General features: G+C 46.9%; 1 pseudogene; it reads left to right on the top strand.

The window, feature by feature from the left end:
* Positions 1–10,817, top strand: part of LOC139472869 (uncharacterized) — a 30,216-nt pseudogene extending 19,399 nt beyond the window's left edge.
* The last annotated feature ends 7,465 nt before the right edge of the window (positions 10,818–18,282 follow it).

Raw genomic sequence — 18,282 nt, 5'->3', positions numbered from 1 at the left:
TCCTCCCATCTCTAACACTACCCACCTCCTCCCATCTGTACCATTACCCATCTCCTCCAATCTCTAACACTACCCACCTCCTCCCATCTCTAACACTACCCACCTCCTCCCATCTCTAACACTACCCACCTCCTCCCATCTGCAACACTACCCACCTCCTCCCATCTCTAACACTACCCACCTCCTCCCATCTGCAACACTACCCACCTCCTCCCATCTGTAACACTACCCACACCCTCAAATATGTAACACTACCCACATCCTCCCATATGTAACACTACCCACACCCTCCAATCTGTAACACTACCCACCTCCTCCCATCGCTAACACTACCCACACCCTCCAATCTGTAACACAACCCACCTCCTCCGATCTGTATAACTACCCACATCCTCCCATCTCTAACACTACCCACATCCTCCCATCTCTAACACTACCCACCTCCTCCAATCTGCAACACTACCCACCTCCTCCCATCTCTAACACTACCCACCTCCTCCCATCTGCAACACTACCCACCTCCTCCCATCTGTAACACTACCCACACCCTCAATTCTGTAACACTACCCACATCCTCCCATATGTAACACTACCCACACCCTCCCATCTGTAACACTACCCACCTCCTCCCATCGCTAACACTACCCACACCCTCCAAACTGTAACACAACCCACCTCCTCCGATCTGTATAACTACCCACCTCCTCCCATCTGCAACACTACCCACCTCCTCCCATCTCTACCACTACCCACCTCCTCCCATCTCTAACACTACCCACCTCCTCCCATCTGCAACACTACCAACCTCCTCCCATCTCTACCACTACCCACCTCCTCCCATCTCTACCACTACCCACCTCCTCCCATCTCTCACACTACCCACCTCCTCCCATCTGTACCATTACCCATCTCTAACACTACCCACCTCCTCACATCTCTAACACTACCCACCTCCTCCCATCTCTAACACTACCCACCTCCTCCCATCTCTACCACTACCCACCTCCTCCCATCTGCAACACTACCCACCTCCTCCCATCTCTACCACTACCCACCTCCTCCCATCTGTAACACTACCCACCTCCTCCCATCTCTACCACTACCCACACCCTCCCATCTGTAACACTACCCACCTCCTCCCATCTCTACCACTACCCACCTCCTCCCATCTGTACCATTACCCATCTCCTCCCATTTCTAACACTACCCACCTCCTCCCTTCTCTAACACTACCCACCTCCTCCCATCTCTAACACTACCCACCTCCTCCCATCTGCAACACTACCCACCTCCTCCCATCTCTAACACTACCCACCTCCTCCCATCTGCAACACTACCCACCTCCTCCCATCTGTAACACTACCCACACCCTCAAATCTGTAACACTACCCAAATCCTCCCATATGTAACACTACCCACACCCTCCAATCTGTAACACTACCCACCTCCTCCCATCTGCAACACTACCCACACCCTCCAATCTGTAACACAACCCACCTCCTCCGATCTGTATAACTACCCACATCCTCCCATCTCTAACATTACCCACCTCCTCCCATCTCTAACACTACCCACCTCCTCCCATCTGCAACACTACCCACATCCTCCCATCTGTAAAACTACCCACCTCCTCCCATCTGCAACACTACCCACCTCCTCCCATCTGTAACACTACCCACACCCTCAAATCTGTAACACTACCCACATCCTCCCATATGTAACACTACCCACACCCTCCAATCTGTAACACTACCCACCTCCTCCCATCGCTAACACTACCCACACCCTCCAATCTGTAACACAACCCACCTCCTCCGATCTGTATAACTACCCACATCCTCCCATCTGTAAAACTACCCACCTCCTCCCATCTGTAACACTACCCACCTCCTCCCATCGCTAACACTACCCACACCCTCCAATCTGTAACAAAACCCACCTCCTCCGATCTGTATAACTACCCACATCCTCCCATCTGTAAAACTACCCACCTCCTCCCATCTCTAACACTACCCACCTCCTCCCATCTCTAACACTACCCACCTCCTCCCATCTGTAACACTACCCACCTCCTCCCATCTCTAACACTACCAACCTCCTCCCATCTGCAACACTACCCACCCTCTCCCATCTGTAACACTACCCACCCTCTCCCATCTGTAACAGTACCCACCTCCTCCCATCTGTAACACTACCCACCTCCTCCCATCTCTACCACTACCCACCTCCTCCCATCTCTAACACTACCCACTTCCTCCCATCTGCAACACAACCCACCTCCTCCCATCTCTAACACTACCCACCTCCTCCCATCTGTAACACAACCCACCTCCTCCCATCTCTAACACTACCCACACCCTCCAATCTGTACAACAACCCACCTCCTCCCATCTCTAACACTACCCACCTCCTCCCATCTCTAACACTACCCACCTCCTCCCATCTCTAACACTACCCACCTCCTCCCATCTGTAACACTACCCGCACCCTCCAATCTGTAACACTACCCACCTCCTCCCATCTCTAACACTACCCAACTCCTCCCATCTGCAACACTACCCACCCTCTCCCATCTGTAACACTACCCACCCTCTCCCATCTGTAACACTACCCACCTCCTCCCATCTGTAACACTACCCACCTCCTCCCATCTCTACCACTACCCACCTCCTCCCATCTCTAACACTACCCACTTCCTCCCATCTGCAACACAACCCACCTCCTCCCATCTCTAACACTACCCACCTCCTCCCATCTGTAACACAACCCACCTCCTCCCATCTCTAACACTACCCACACCCTCCAATCTGTACAACAACCCACCTCCTCCCATCTCTAACACTACCCACCTCCTCCCATCTGCAACACTACCCACCTCCTCCCATCTCTAACACTGCCCACCCTCTCCCATCTCTAACACTACCCACCTCATCCCGTCTCTAACACTCCCCCCCTCTCCCATCTCTAACACTACCCACCTCCTCCCATCTCTAACACTACCCACCTCCTCCCATCTGTAACACTACCCACTTCCTCCCATCTCTAACACTACCCATCTCCTCCCATCTGTAACACTACCCACCTCCTCCCATCTCTACCACTACCCACCTCCTCCCATCTCTAACACTACCCACCTCCTCCCATCTCTAACACTACCCACCTCCACCCATCTGTAACACTACCCACACCCTCCAATCTGTACAACAACCCACCTCCTCCCATCTCTAACACTACCCACCTCCTCCCATCTGCAACACTACCCACCTCCTCCCATCTCTAACACTGCCCACCCTCTCCCATCTCTAACACTACCCACCTCATCCCGTCTCTAACACTACCCCCCTCTCCCATCTCTAACACTACCCACCTCCTCCCATCTGTAACACTACCCACTTCCTCCCATCTCTAACACTACCCACCTCCTCCCATCTCTAACACTACCCACCTCCTCCCATCTCTTACGCTACCCACCTCCTCCCATCTCTAACACTACCCACCTCCTCCCATCTCTTACGCTACCCACCTCCTCCCAGCTCTAACACTACCCACCTCCTCCCATCTGCAACACTACCCACCTTCTCCCATCTCTAACACTGCCCACCCTCTCCCATCTCTAACACTACCCACCTCATCCCGTCTCTAACACTACCCCCCTCTCCCATCTCTAACACTACCCACCTCCTCCCATCTGTAACACTACCCACCACCTCCCATCTGTAACACTACCCACTTCCTCCCATCTCTAACACTACCCACCTCCTCCCATCTCTAACACTGCCCACCCTCTCCCATCTCTAACACTACCCACCTCCTCCCATCTCTAACACTACCCCCCTCTCCCATCTCTAACACTACCCACCTCTTCCCATCTCTAACACTACCCACCTCCTCCCATCTGTAACACTACCCATCTCCTCCCATCTGTAACACTACCCACCTCCTCCCATCTCTAACACTACCCACCTCCTCCCATCTCTAACACTACCCACCTCCTCCCATCTCTAACACTACCCACCTCCTCCCATCTCTAACACTACCCACCTCCTCCCATCTCTAACACTACACACCTCCTCCCATCTCTAACACTACCCATCTCCTCCCATCTGTAACACTACCCACCTCCTCCCATCTCTAACACTACCCACCTCCTCCTATCTCTAACACTACACACCTCCTCCCATCTCTAACACTACACACCTCCTCCCATCTGTAACACTACCCACCTCCTCCCATCTCTAACACTACCCACCCCCTCCCATCTCTAACACTACCCACCTCCTCCCATCTCTAACATTACCCACCTCCTCCCATATGTAACACTAACCACCCCCTCCCATCTCTAACACTACTCACCTCCTCCCATCTGTAACACTACCCACCTCCTCCCATCTGTAACACTACCCACCTCCTTCCATCTCTAACACTACCCACCTCCTCCAATATGTAACACTTCCTACCTCCTCCCATCTGTAACACTACCCACCTCCTCCCATCTGTAACACTACACACCTCCTCCCATCTGTAACACTACACACCTCCTCCCATCTCTAACACTACCCACCTCCTCCCATCTCTAACACTGCACACCTCCTCCCATCTCTAACACTACACACCTCCTCCCATCTGTAACACTACCCACCTCCTCCCATCTCTAACACTACCCACCCCCTCCCATCTCTAACACTGCACACCTCCTCCCATCTCTAACACTACCCACCTCCTCTCATCTGTAACACTACACACCTCCTCCCATCTGTAACACTACACACCTCCTCCCATCTCTAACACTACCCACCTCCTCCCATCTGTAACACTACACACCTCCTCCCATCTGTAACACTACACACCTCCTCCCATCTCTAACACTACCCACCTCCTCCCATCTCTAACACTGCACACCTCCTCCCATCTCTAACATTACCCACCTCCTCTCATCTGCAACACTGCCCACCCCCCCATCTGTAACACTACCCACCTCCTCCCATCTGTAACACTACACACCTCCAATATGTAACACTTCCTACCTCCTCCCATCTGTAACACTACCCACCTCCTCCCATCTGTAACACTACACACCTCCTCCCATCTCTAACACTACAAACCTCCTCCCATCTCTAACACTATCCACTTAATTCTTCTAGAATTACCCCTCGCACTTTCCCTGTAGACCCGTGAATGTCTGAGCTAGAATAGGTCTGCAGCAACCCACTTGCCGTAAAAGGCGACTATGCTTGTCGTAAGTGGCGACTAACGGGATCGGGTGGTCAGGCTCGCTGACTTGGTTGATGCATGTCATCGATCCCAATTGTGTAGATCGATGATCATGATATTAATCACTGGATTGTCTGGTCCAGACTCGATTATTTACAGACCGCCGTCATATAGCTGGAATATTGCTGAGTGCGGCGTTAAACAACAAACAAACCAAAGCAAACCTATAATTGTAAAGTTATAGTAAAGTCAAGTCCTGTGATCAATATGTTCTCATCTCATGCAGCCAAGCTGGTGCTGTCGGATGCCCCAAAAGTAAAGATCGGCTTGAACTCGGCGTACGTAGATTTCGTCATGTGCGGGTATCCAATGATGACTAGGCACCAACTTTTCTATGGGAAGCAGAACCTTACGGACGATTCCAAATACACGTTACTTCCCTTAGAAAAGGGCGGGTGAAGATAACGTCTACAAATTCGAGTTTCAAATCTTCAACTTAACAGAGAGTGGCCTTGGGAAATATACTTTTTTAATCGACAATGGAGCTGGGGAGACTGCCGTCGACATTGAACTATCAGCTGATACAGGTGAGTTGTTCCATCATTGTCACATGGGATAAATTCACGTTCAACAGAAGGCGTAGTTTCGCCTTATATTGAGTGAGTGAGTGAGTGAGTTCGGTTTAACGCCGCTTTTAACAGTATTCCAGTTATATCGCGGCGTGTCAGCTTAATGTGGGAGGAAAGCCCGAAGTGATGCAGGTCTTAGACGTTTACCACTTCGGTGAAACCCACGAGCACGGGTATGGTGCTGACAAACCTAGAAACATAATCGGGGCGAACCGGGATTCGAACCCACAATCATAGGTTTCTGGCGTGCCCAATGGACGCAACTCTGCACAGCGAATCGCGGCGCCTTAGACGACTGGGCCACCCCGTGCCCCTTCGTAATGTAATGTTTGTTTTGTTTGTTTGTTTGTTGCTTAACGCCACACTCAGCAATATCCCAGCTATATGACGGCGGTCTGTAAATAATCGAGTGTGGACCAGAAAATCCAGTGATTGACATCATGAGCATCGATCAACGCAATAAGGATACGATGACATGCATCAACCAAGTCAGCGAGCCTGACCACCCGATCCCGTTAGCCGCCTCTTATGACAAACATTGTCGCCTTTTACGGCAAGCATGGGTTGCTGAAGACCTATTCTACCCCGGATCTTTTTGTAATCGTTTTGTAATTGTAAGTTTACACATTCACGTTTTAACGAAATTGAGACAAACGAAATAACAAAGTAATACCTTCAGCAGTCATACATTTTGGCACTCACTCTGTGAACGTTCATGCTCATTCATACGTTAACAGTGAATGTCAATTTTTATCTGAATAGTTCTTATAGCCGTGGTGAGTTTACTTAAATCAGACACTCATTATCGTGATTTGAGGTGAGGTCAGGTGAAAAGGGGTTTAACGTCGCGTCCAAGGTTATTGCACTTATATAGCGACGTGCATGTACGTGTGTGTGTTTGTGTGGCTGCTTGTACTAGTCCGGACTGATGCCGATTTATAGTGCTAGCTCACTGAGATACTATGTCGCAGTTTAACATGAATATCCCACTCAGACACAGTAGACTGACTCCGAGCCGACCAGTCCTTGTTTTAGCCCCTTAATGCCGAGCGCCAGACAGGGTAACAACAAGTACCATCTTTTAACGTATTTGGTATGACGCGGCCGGGGATCGAACCCCGGACCTTCCGCTCCCCGGGCGGACGCTCTACCATAAGGAGGCGGTCTACCGTGATTTGAGACCTCTCTCAGAGTTCTTATCATTCCCAACAATAACTACAGAATGTATCTATTTCTCACATAAAATACCTAAATATGATATATGTGTACCTCCAAACTGCTTTTTTGTAAAGATTCGTGAATCTACACACCACAAAAACAACGCCTCTAATGCTATCCTGACCTTTCAATTATAGTTGAGGAAGACTGGATCATCCCGGTCGTCACAGCAATCTCAGTCTTGCTTGTTGTCCTTGTCGCAGTGGCCGTCATCTTTGTTCGACTGTACAAGAAGCTGACAGGTAGGAGTATTTGAGTGAGTGAGTGAGTGAGTGAGTGAGTGAGTGAGTTAATGAGGAACATCGCCTCTGTATTCGGTTATAGCACCATGTATCAGTTTAATGTAGGAGTGAGTGAGTGAGTATGGTTTTACGCCGCTTTTAGCAATATTCCAGCAATATCACGGCGGGGGACACTAGAAATGGGCTTCACACATTGTACCCATGACTGGAATCGAACCCGGGTCTTCGGCGTCAAGAGCGAAAGCTTTAACCACTAAGCTATCCGACCGCCCCAGTTTAATGTAGGAAGAAACCCAGAAGGGAAAAAGCCTGAGTCGAGTTTGTTGACAAACCTTGAAACACAATCAGGGCGAACTGGGATTGGAACCGACGTTCTTGGCGAATTGCGACGCCATTTACGAGGGGCGTTCAATAAGTTTTGCAACTTCAATATAAGACCAAATCGCAGAATATCTTTTGCACTTTTATTTTTCAATATAATCTCCATGCACCTCAAAACAGTTATTCCATTTGTCCTTCAAGCTTTCAATACCACTTTTATAGAAATCCGCAGATTGACCCCCTCACCACGTCTCTGTGGCAGTCTTTTATGTCCTCTTCATCCTGGAAGCGTCTTTCATGTGGGGCAGATGAAGTTGCAAAACTTATTGAACGCCCCTCGTAGATGACTGAGCCACCCGTGTGCAAATTATCTCAAATTATTATATCGTAATCGAGGGGAACTTCGATCTTGAAAGACTCATTATCTTTTGCCATTCCTTCATCCTAAATCTCAAACACCAATAGATGCGCCCCTTTTTAGACAAAATGTAGCATAGATATTTTTCTTATGTTTAATGTTTACTTGACATGGAATCCAAAATACAAATAGAATTAATTGTATGTATATTTATTTTGCAGGTTTCAAAGAGAAAGAGTGAGTGTTTTTTTATATGCACCCGAAAGATATAATTTTGGATACCGGAACAGAAAAAGACCCCAGTACCCCATGTTTGTCTCCCTGTTAGGATACCATGGCAAATTAGGTTACCTTTACCCCATGTATCCCCATAGGGAGATAAACATGGGGTAGAGGGGACGTATTCTGCCCTGGTATCCTAACAGGGAGACAAACATGGGGTAGAGGGGATCTATTCTGCCCTGGTATCCCCACAGGGAGATAAACATGGGGTAGAGGGGACCTATTCTGCCCTGGTATCCCCACAGGGAGACAAACATGGGGTAGAGGGGACCTATTCTGCCCTGGTATCCCCACAGGAAGACAAACATGGGGTAGAGGGGATCTATTCTGCCCTGGTTTTCCCACAGGGAGACAAACATCGGGTAGAGGGGCCTATTCTGCCCTGGTATCCCCACAGGGAGACCAACATGACGTAGAGGGGACCTATTCTACCCTGGTATCCTAACAGAGAGACAAACATGGGGTAGATGGGACCTATTCTACCCTGGTATCCTAACAGGGAGACAAACATGGGGTAGAGGGGACCTATTCTACCCTGGTATCCCAACAGGGAGACAAACATGGGGTAGAGGGGACCTATTCTGCCCTGGTATCCCCACAGGGAGACAAACATGGGGTAGAGGGGACCTATTGTGCCCTGGTATCCCCACAGAGAGTCAAACATGGGGTAGAGGGGACCTAGTCTGCCCTGGTATCCTAACAGAGAAACAAACATGGGGCAGAGGGGACCTATTCTACCCCGGTATCCTAACAGAGAGACACACATGGGGTAAAGGGGACCTATTCTACCCTGGTATCCTAACAGGGAGACACATATGGAACAGAGGGGACCTGTTCTGCCCTTGTATCCTAACAGGGAGACAAACATGGGGTAGAGGGGACCTAATCTGCCCTGGTATCCTAACAGGGAGACAAACATGGGGTAGAGGGGGCCTATTCTACCCTGGTATCCCAACAGAGAGACACAACATGGGGTAGAGGGGACCTATTCTGCCCTGGTATTCCCACAGGGAGACAAACATGGGGTAGACACGTATAGGGTAGTGGTATACGCCCACGTTTCTCTCTCTGTGGGCACACCTGGGTAGAATATTTCCCCAGTACACCATGTTTAACTTCGTGTGGAGATACCATGGTAGAATAGGTCCTTGTTGGTTTGCCCGTTGGGCTTTCAGTGGAAACTAGGTCCTCGATACCCCCTGTTCGTCTCCTTATTGGGATTCCAGGACAGACTTTCTAAAGAGCAGACTGATTCCAGGTTCGCGTGGTTACTGTGTATAACCAGTTCATCTAGCATCTATGACATCAGATTCAGAGTGGATAGAACTCATGTTATCAACCACTAGCCCACGCTCGATCACTTACAGGCTGTAGTGATAGTTGAAATATTGCTGACTGCAGTGTTAACCTTTACTCGCTATCGATCACCCGATATGTTTTTATTTCTAGTTTCAGGAACGATTTCACTTCCTTTACAAGAGGGGAGGATGGTTGTCTAGCCTACGCGGGATACGGCTATGCGGCATATTACACCATCAACGATGCTGACGTTGTGGGGGACAGCGTCGAAGACCTCGCATACAACATATATGATGAATGTAAGGACACTGACCCGGAACCGGAAGAAAAGCCTTCTGACCTTGACCCTGCGGAAGACAGAAAGGAAAGGGAGCGAGCATCCTCGGCCGATAATCTCAAGAAGGACTACTATCTATCACCGACCAAGGAAAGGGAGCGAGCATCCTCGGCCGATAATCTCAAGAAGGACTACTATCTATCACCGACCAAGGAAAGGGAGCGAGCATCCTCGGCCGATAATCTCAAGAAGGACTACTATCTATCACCGACCAAGGATGTGGGTGACCTTGACACACTTGAACCGCCAGAAGGAGACACGGATGAGGCAGATGTCACACCACGTGATCAAGAAGACTTCGAAGATAACATATTGTACCAGCACACGCTTGGATCGGAGTTGTTGAGAACCTTAGACCATCTTACGCTGGTAGGCACAGGACTGGGCGCCACTGGAGTAGACACGAGTTATGCATCTCCTTATGGGTTGGGTGTGTCTGATGGGGTCGCTGACAACAGGGATGAACATGGCTACTTATCACCCTGTGAACCTACAGGAACGGCAGCACAACAGCCAGATGGCACACCACGTTACCAGGAGGATAACAGAGCTAGTCAGAACAGGCTCGGGTCGGATTCGTCGAAAACCACAGAACATCCTACGCCTGAAGGCACAGAAAAGAAAACGTATTATTCATCGATTGATGCCAGGGATGAACATGGCTACTTATCACCCTGTGAACCTACAGGAACAGCAGCACAACAGCCAGATGGCACACCACGTTACCTGGAGGATACCAAAGATAGTCAGAACAGGCTCGGGTCGGATTCGTCGAAAACCACAGAACATCCTACGCCTAAAGGCACAGGAAAGAAAACGTATTATTCATCGCTAGATGCCAGGGATGAACATGGCTATGGATCAATCAACCATTAAGCTTTGAAAAATAATAATTTGACAAAATGAAGAGACTACTTCAATACAAGCCTAAGAAAACCACGACCCGGATCTGCATGATCCGTGCAGATGATGACAGCAACATCACTGGGTGTGTGTGTGTGTGTGTGTGTGGGGGGGGGGGGGGGGGGGGGAGGTTTGCCTCCCTTCTGAGACAACCAGATCTACGTCCATGATCTGGATACATTATGCGCTATCTCACGTCTGTGAAAATTAATCACCAGACTCCGTTTTCTGACATTTCTGTCACATCTGAAGACGATTTGATTTGAAGTGAAGTGCTTCACAAACAATTCACCATCATGAACGACTATACAGCGTATGTGTTGAGACAACGTGGTGCACTGACGAATGTAAGTAGCGTATTAACTCCAAGTCCACCGCATCAGCGTTTAGTGTTAAATGGAAATTGTTTGTTTGTTTGTTTGTTTGCTGTTTAACGCCACACTCAGCAATATTCCAGCTATATGGCGGCGGCCTGTACATATAGACCAGGCAATCAAGTGAAGAACCATCCGCAATTAAACGCAATCAACCGGCGCAGCGAGCCTGACCACCGAATCCATTTACGACAAGCATAGTCGGCTTTTACGGCAGGAATGGGTTGCTGAAGACCTATTCTACCCCGAGGGTGAATCTAAATGGATATATTTCGTAGTTCGTTTGGAGAGCTTTTAACATCATTTCGGTTACTTCACGGCATTTCATCTTAATGTCGGAGGAAGCGATCCGGATGAGGCGAAGATGGATGTGATTTGTTTGTTTGTTTGTTTGTTTGTTTGTTGTTTAACGCCGCACTCAGCAATATTAAAGCTTCATGGCGGAGATTTGTAAATATGTATTCCTATGTAAATCGTGACCGTTTCATTAAATGCCTTCAATGCTTGTAACATTTACTCTGGGCTCGAGACTTAAATTCTGATAATAGATAATTCTGATATTAGATTTGAGACTTAAACGAACATGGAATATATGAGGTGAGGTGAAATGGGGTTTAACGTCGCGTCCAAGGTTATTGAACTTATATAGCGATGTGCATGTACGTGTGTGTGTTTGTGTGGCTGCTTGTACTAGTCCGGACTGATGCCGATTTATAGTGCTAGCTCACTGAGATACCATGCCGCAGTTTATCATGAATACCCCACTCAGAAACAGTATACTGACTCCGAGCCGACCAGTCCTTGTTTTAGCCCCTTAATGCCGACAGACAGGGTAACAACAAGTACCATTTTTTAACGTTTTTTGGTATGACGGGGTCGGGGATCGAACCCCGGACCTTCCGCTCTCCGGGCGGACGCTCTACTACTAGACCAAGGAGGCGGTCCTGGAATATCTGAGGACCTGGGGGTTGAATCTGCAGGGGAGAATAACCGAAGGGGTTGAGGTCTTGTTCCTGCGCCAGTTGATGCGGCACATTGACGAACACACAAAGAGCATGTTTCCATGTTCACCGCATGGCATCCCACTCCGTTCAATGGAAATGGATTCTTGCACTGCACGAGTGAGAGTGAGTGAGTGAGTCAGTTGTGTTTAGCGCCTCTTCTAACAGTATTGCAGTTATATCGCGGGGTGTCAGCTTAATGTGGGAGGAAAGCCCGAAGTGATGCAGGTCTCAGACGTTTATCACTTCTCACTGCCCCTGTCCAAAACACATCAAAAACGGATGTTTTCTCACAGCTGTTTAGTAGGGAGTGGATGAGGATAACGCCGCTTCCAGTTCCATACCTAGAAACATCATTGGGGCGAATCGGGATTCAAACCCACGATCATAGGTTTCTGGTCTTGCCTGGGGACGCAACTCTGTAAAGCCAATTCTGGCATCTTTGACGATTGTTCTGTAGTATGTTACCTTAAAAGTTAAAAGCACGTTCAAATATCATAGGGACTTGGATCAAGACTTGCTAACTCTAAAGATGTACAAGACATGTTTCCCTTCGATATTTCTTTGGAAACGCGGTAGCCATATATTTTTTCCGGTGTCCATGACTACAAAAATGGCGGCGACCGACCATGCTGATGCAAATTGGATATTGCTGAGTGCAGTTAAACAAAAACAAACAAATAATGAACCTGTAAGATGAAAAACTATCAAAGCATCATTATCGATTGCAGAGATGTAAGTGAGTATAGTGTTACGCCGTTTTTAGCAATATTCCAGCAATATCACGGCGGGGGACACCAGAAATGGGCTTCACATATTTTACCCACGTAGGAAATCGAACCCGGGCTTTCGGCGTGACGAGCGAAGGCTTTAACCACTAGGCTACCCCACCGCCGGCAGAAATTGGAATGAGTCGACGTCTTATGTGACAAACAACACCTTTTAATATCTCATAGACAATGAACATAAAATTTTAATATGCATATCAAGATGTAATTGAAAAAAACCGATACAAAATATGATTTAATCTCCCTCATATAAATTTGAATGTATATATTCAGTGTTCGAAATTCCTGCCTGCCCGACGGTCCGAGACGGGTTGATTTTAACTCGGGCTGCCAGATTTTCAAATCCCCCTGGCCGACGGTCGGGTTATATTTCATATGTGACAATATTCTAAATATTTCCCAATGATAATCATTAATTCACATGTAAAGATGAATGATAAAATGTAACCAAAAAGAAACCCCGTTAGCTTATCCAGAGAAACATATGATTATAGTGAACGATTGTTCTGTAGTATGTTACCTTAAAAGTTAAAAGCACGTTCAAATATCATAGGGACTTGGATCAAGACTTGCTAACTCTAAAGATGTACAAGACATGTTTCCCTTCGATATTTCTTTGGAGGTTTGCCTCACTTCTAAGACAACCAGATCTACGTCCATGATCTGGATACATTATGCGCTATCTCACGTCTGTGAAAATTAATCACCAGACTCCGTTTTCTGACATTTCTGTCACATCTGAAGACGATTTGATTTGAAGACAAGTGCTTCACAAACAATTCACAATCATGAACGACTATACAGCGTATGTGTTGAGACAACGTGGTGCACTGACGAATGTAAGTAGAGTATTAACTCCAAGTCCACCGCATCAGCGTTTAGTGTTAAATGGAAATTGTTTGTTTGTTTGTTTGTTTGCTGTTTAACGCCACACTCAGCAATATTCCAGCTATATGGCGGCGGCCTGTACATATAGACCAGGCAATCAAGTGAAGAACCATCCGCAATTACACGCAATCAACCGGCGCAGCGAGCCTGACCACCGAATCCATTTACGACAAGCATAGTCGGCTTTTACGGCAGGAATGGGTTGCTGAAGACCTATTCTACCCCGAGGGTGAATCTAAATGGATATATTTCGTAGTTCGTTTGGAGAGCTTTTAACATCATTTCGGTTACTTCACGGCATTTCATCTTAATGTCGGAGGAAGCGATCCGGATGAGGCGAAGATGGATGTGATTTGTTTGTTTGTTTGTTTGTTTGTTTGTTGTTTAACGCCGCACTCAGCAATATTAAAGCTTCATGGCGGAGATTTGTAAATATGTATTCCTATGTAAATCGTGACCGTTTCATTAAATGCCTTCAATGCTTGTAACATTTACTCTGGGCTCGAGACTTAAATTCTGATAATAGATAATTCTGATATTAGATTTGAGACTTAAACGAACATGGAATATATGAGGTGAGGTGAAATGGGGTTTAACGTCGCGTCCAAGGTTATTGAACTTATATAGCGATGTGCATGTACGTGTGTGTGTTTGTGTGGCTGCTTGTACTAGTCCGGACTGATGCCGATTTATAGTGCTAGCTCACTGAGATACCATGCCGCAGTTTATCATGAATACCCCACTCAGAAACAGTATACTGACTCCGAGCCGACCAGTCCTTGTTTTAGCCCCTTAATGCCGACAGACAGGGTAACAACAAGTACCATTTTTTAACGTTTTTTGGTATGACGGGGTCGGGGATCGAACCCCGGACCTTCCGCTCTCCGGGCGGACGCTCTACTACTAGACCAAGGAGGCGGTCCTGGAATACCTGAGGACCTGGGGGTTGAATCTGCAGGGGAGAATAACCGAAGGGGTTGAGGTCTTGTTCCTGCGCCAGTTGATGCGGCACATTGACGAACACACAAAGAGCATGTTTCCATGTTCACCGCATGGCATCCCACTCCGTTCAATGGAAATGGATTCTTGCACTGCACGAGTGAGAGTGAGTGAGTGAGTCAGTTGTGTTTAGCGCCTCTTCTAACAGTATTGCAGTTATATCGCGGGGTGTCAGCTTAATGTGGGAGGAAAGCCCGAAGTGATGCAGGTCTCAGACGTTTATCACTTCTCACTGCCCCTATCCAAAACACATCAAAAACGGATGTTTTCTCACAGCTGTTTAGTAGGGAGTGGATGAGGATAACGCCGCTTCCAGTTCCATACCTAGAAACATCATTGGGGCGAATCGGGATTCAAACCCACGATCATAGGTTTCTGGTCTTGCCTGGGGACGCAACTCTGTAAAGCCAATTCTGGCATCTTTGACGATTGTTCTGTAGTATGTTACCTTAAAAGTTAAAAGCACGTTCAAATATCATAGGGACTTGGATCAAGACTTGCTAACTCTAAAGATGTACAAGACATGTTTCCCTTCGATATTTCTTTGGAAACGCGGTAGCCATATATTTTTTCCGGTGTCCATGACTACAAAAATGGCGGCGACCGACCATGCTGATGCAAATTGGATATTGCTGAGTGCAGTTAAACAAAAACAAACAAATAATGAACCTGTAAGATGAAAAACTATCAAAGCATCATTATCGATTGCAGAGATGTAAGTGAGTATAGTGTTACGCCGTTTTTAGCAATATTCCAGCAATATCACGGCGGGGGACATCAGAAATGGGCTTCACATATTTTACCCACGTAGGAAATCGAACCCGGGCTTTCGGCGTGACGAGCGAAGGCTTTAACCACTAGGCTACCCCACCGCCGGCAGAAATTGGAATGAGTCGACGTCTTATGTGACAAACAACACCTTTTAATATCTCATAGACAATGAACATAAAATTTTAATATGCATATCAAGATGTAATTGAAAAAAACCGATACAAAATATGATTTAATCTCCCTCATATAAATTTGAATGTATATATTCAGTGTTCGAAATTCCTGCCTGCCCGACGGTCCGAGACGGGTTGATTTTAACTCGGGCTGCCAGATTTTCAAATCCCCCTGGCCGACGGTCGGGTTATATTTCATATGTGACAATATTCTAAATATTTCCCAATGATAATCATTAATTCACATGTAAAGATGAATGATAAAATGTAACCAAAAAGAAACCCCGTTAGCTTATCCAGAGAAACATATGATTATAGTGAACGATTGTTCTGTAGTATGTTACCTTAAAAGTTAAAAGCACGTTCAAATATCATAGGGACTTGGATCAAGACTTGCTAACTCTAAAGATGTACAAGACATGTTTCCCTTCGATATTTCTTTGGAGGTTTGCCTCACTTCTAAGACAACCAGATCTACGTCCATGATCTGGATACATTATGCGCTATCTCACGTCTGTGAAAATTAATCACCAGACTCCGTTTTCTGACATTTCTGTCACATCTGAAGACGATTTGATTTGAAGACAAGTGCTTCACAAACAATTCACAATCATGAACGACTATACAGCGTATGTGTTGAGACAACGTGGTGCACTGACGAATGTAAGTAGAGTATTAACTCCAAGTCCACCGCATCAGCGTTTAGTGTTAAATGGAAATTGTTTGTTTGTTTGTTTGTTTGCTGTTTAACGCCACACTCAGCAATATTCCAGCTATATGGCGGCGGCCTGTACATATAGACCAGGCAATCAAGTGAAGAACCATCCGCAATTACACGCAATCAACCGGCGCAGCGAGCCTGACCACCGAATCCATTTACGACAAGCATAGTCGGCTTTTACGGCAGGAATGGGTTGCTGAAGACCTATTCTACCCCGAGGGTGAATCTAAATGGATATATTTCGTAGTTCGTTTGGAGAGCTTTTAACATCATTTCGGTTACTTCACGGCATTTCATCTTAATGTCGGAGGAAGCGATCCGGATGAGGCGAAGATGGATGTGATTTGTTTGTTTGTTTGTTTGTTTGTTTGTTGTTTAACGCCGCACTCAGCAATATTAAAGCTTCATGGCGGAGATTTGTAAATATGTATTCCTATGTAAATCGTGACCGTTTCATTAAATGCCTTCAATGCTTGTAACATTTACTCTGGGCTCGAGACTTAAATTCTGATAATAGATAATTCTGATATTAGATTTGAGACTTAAACGAACATGGAATATATGAGGTGAGGTGAAATGGGGTTTAACGTCGCGTCCAAGGTTATTGAACTTATATAGCGATGTGCATGTACGTGTGTGTGTTTGTGTGGCTGCTTGTACTAGTCCGGACTGATGCCGATTTATAGTGCTAGCTCACTGAGATACCATGCCGCAGTTTATCATGAATACCCCACTCAGAAACAGTATACTGACTCCGAGCCGACCAGTCCTTGTTTTAGCCCCTTAATGCCGACAGACAGGGTAACAACAAGTACCATTTTTTAACGTTTTTTGGTATGACGGGGTCGGGGATCGAACCCCGGACCTTCCGCTCTCCGGGCGGACGCTCTACTACTAGACCAAGGAGGCGGTCCTGGAATATCTGGGGACCTGGGGGTTGAATCTGCAGGGGAGAATAACCGAGGTCTTGTTCCTGCGCCAGTTGTTGGGGAACATTGACGAACACACAAAGAGCATGTTTCCATGTTCACGGTATCACATCCCACTCCGTTCAATGGAAATGGATTCTTGCACTGCACGAGTGAGAGTGAGTGAGTGAGTCAGTTGTGTTTAACGCCTCTTCTCACAGTATTGCAGTTATATCGCGGCGTGTCAGCTTAATGTGGGAGGAAAGCCCGAAGTGATGCAGGTCTCAGACGTTTATCAGTTCTCACTGCAAGATGAAAACACCCCTGTCCAAAACACATCAAAAACGGATGTTTTCTCACAGCTGTTTAGTAGTGAATGGATGTGTATAACGCCATCACGGCGTGTGGTATGGTGCTGACATACTTAGAAACATAATTTGGGCGAATCGGAATTCAAACCCACGATCATAGGTTTCTGGTCTTGCCTGGGGACGCAACTCTGTAAAGCCAATTCCGGCACCTTTGACGATTGTTCTGTAGTATGTTACCTTAAAAGTTAAAAGCACGTGCAAATATCATAGGGACTTGGATCAAGGCTTGCTAACTCTGAAGATGTACAAGAGATGTTTCCCTTCGATAGCCATATATTTTTCCGGTGTCCATGACTACAAAAATGGCGGCAACTGACCATGCTGATGCATATTGGATATTGCTGAGTGCAGTTAAACAAAAACAAACAAAAAATGAACCTATAAGATGAAAAACTCTCAAAGCATCATTACAGATTGCAGTGATGTAAGTGAGTATAGTGTTACGCCGTTTTTAGCAATATTCCAGCAATATCACGGCGGGGGACACC

This window comes from Haliotis cracherodii, unplaced genomic scaffold, assembly GCF_022045235.1.
Source record: "Haliotis cracherodii isolate W230 unplaced genomic scaffold, xgHalCrac1.p SCAF_25, whole genome shotgun sequence".
NCBI lineage: Eukaryota > Metazoa > Mollusca > Gastropoda > Lepetellida > Haliotidae > Haliotis > Haliotis cracherodii.
This window is presented reverse-complemented; position numbering and strand designations above follow the sequence as displayed.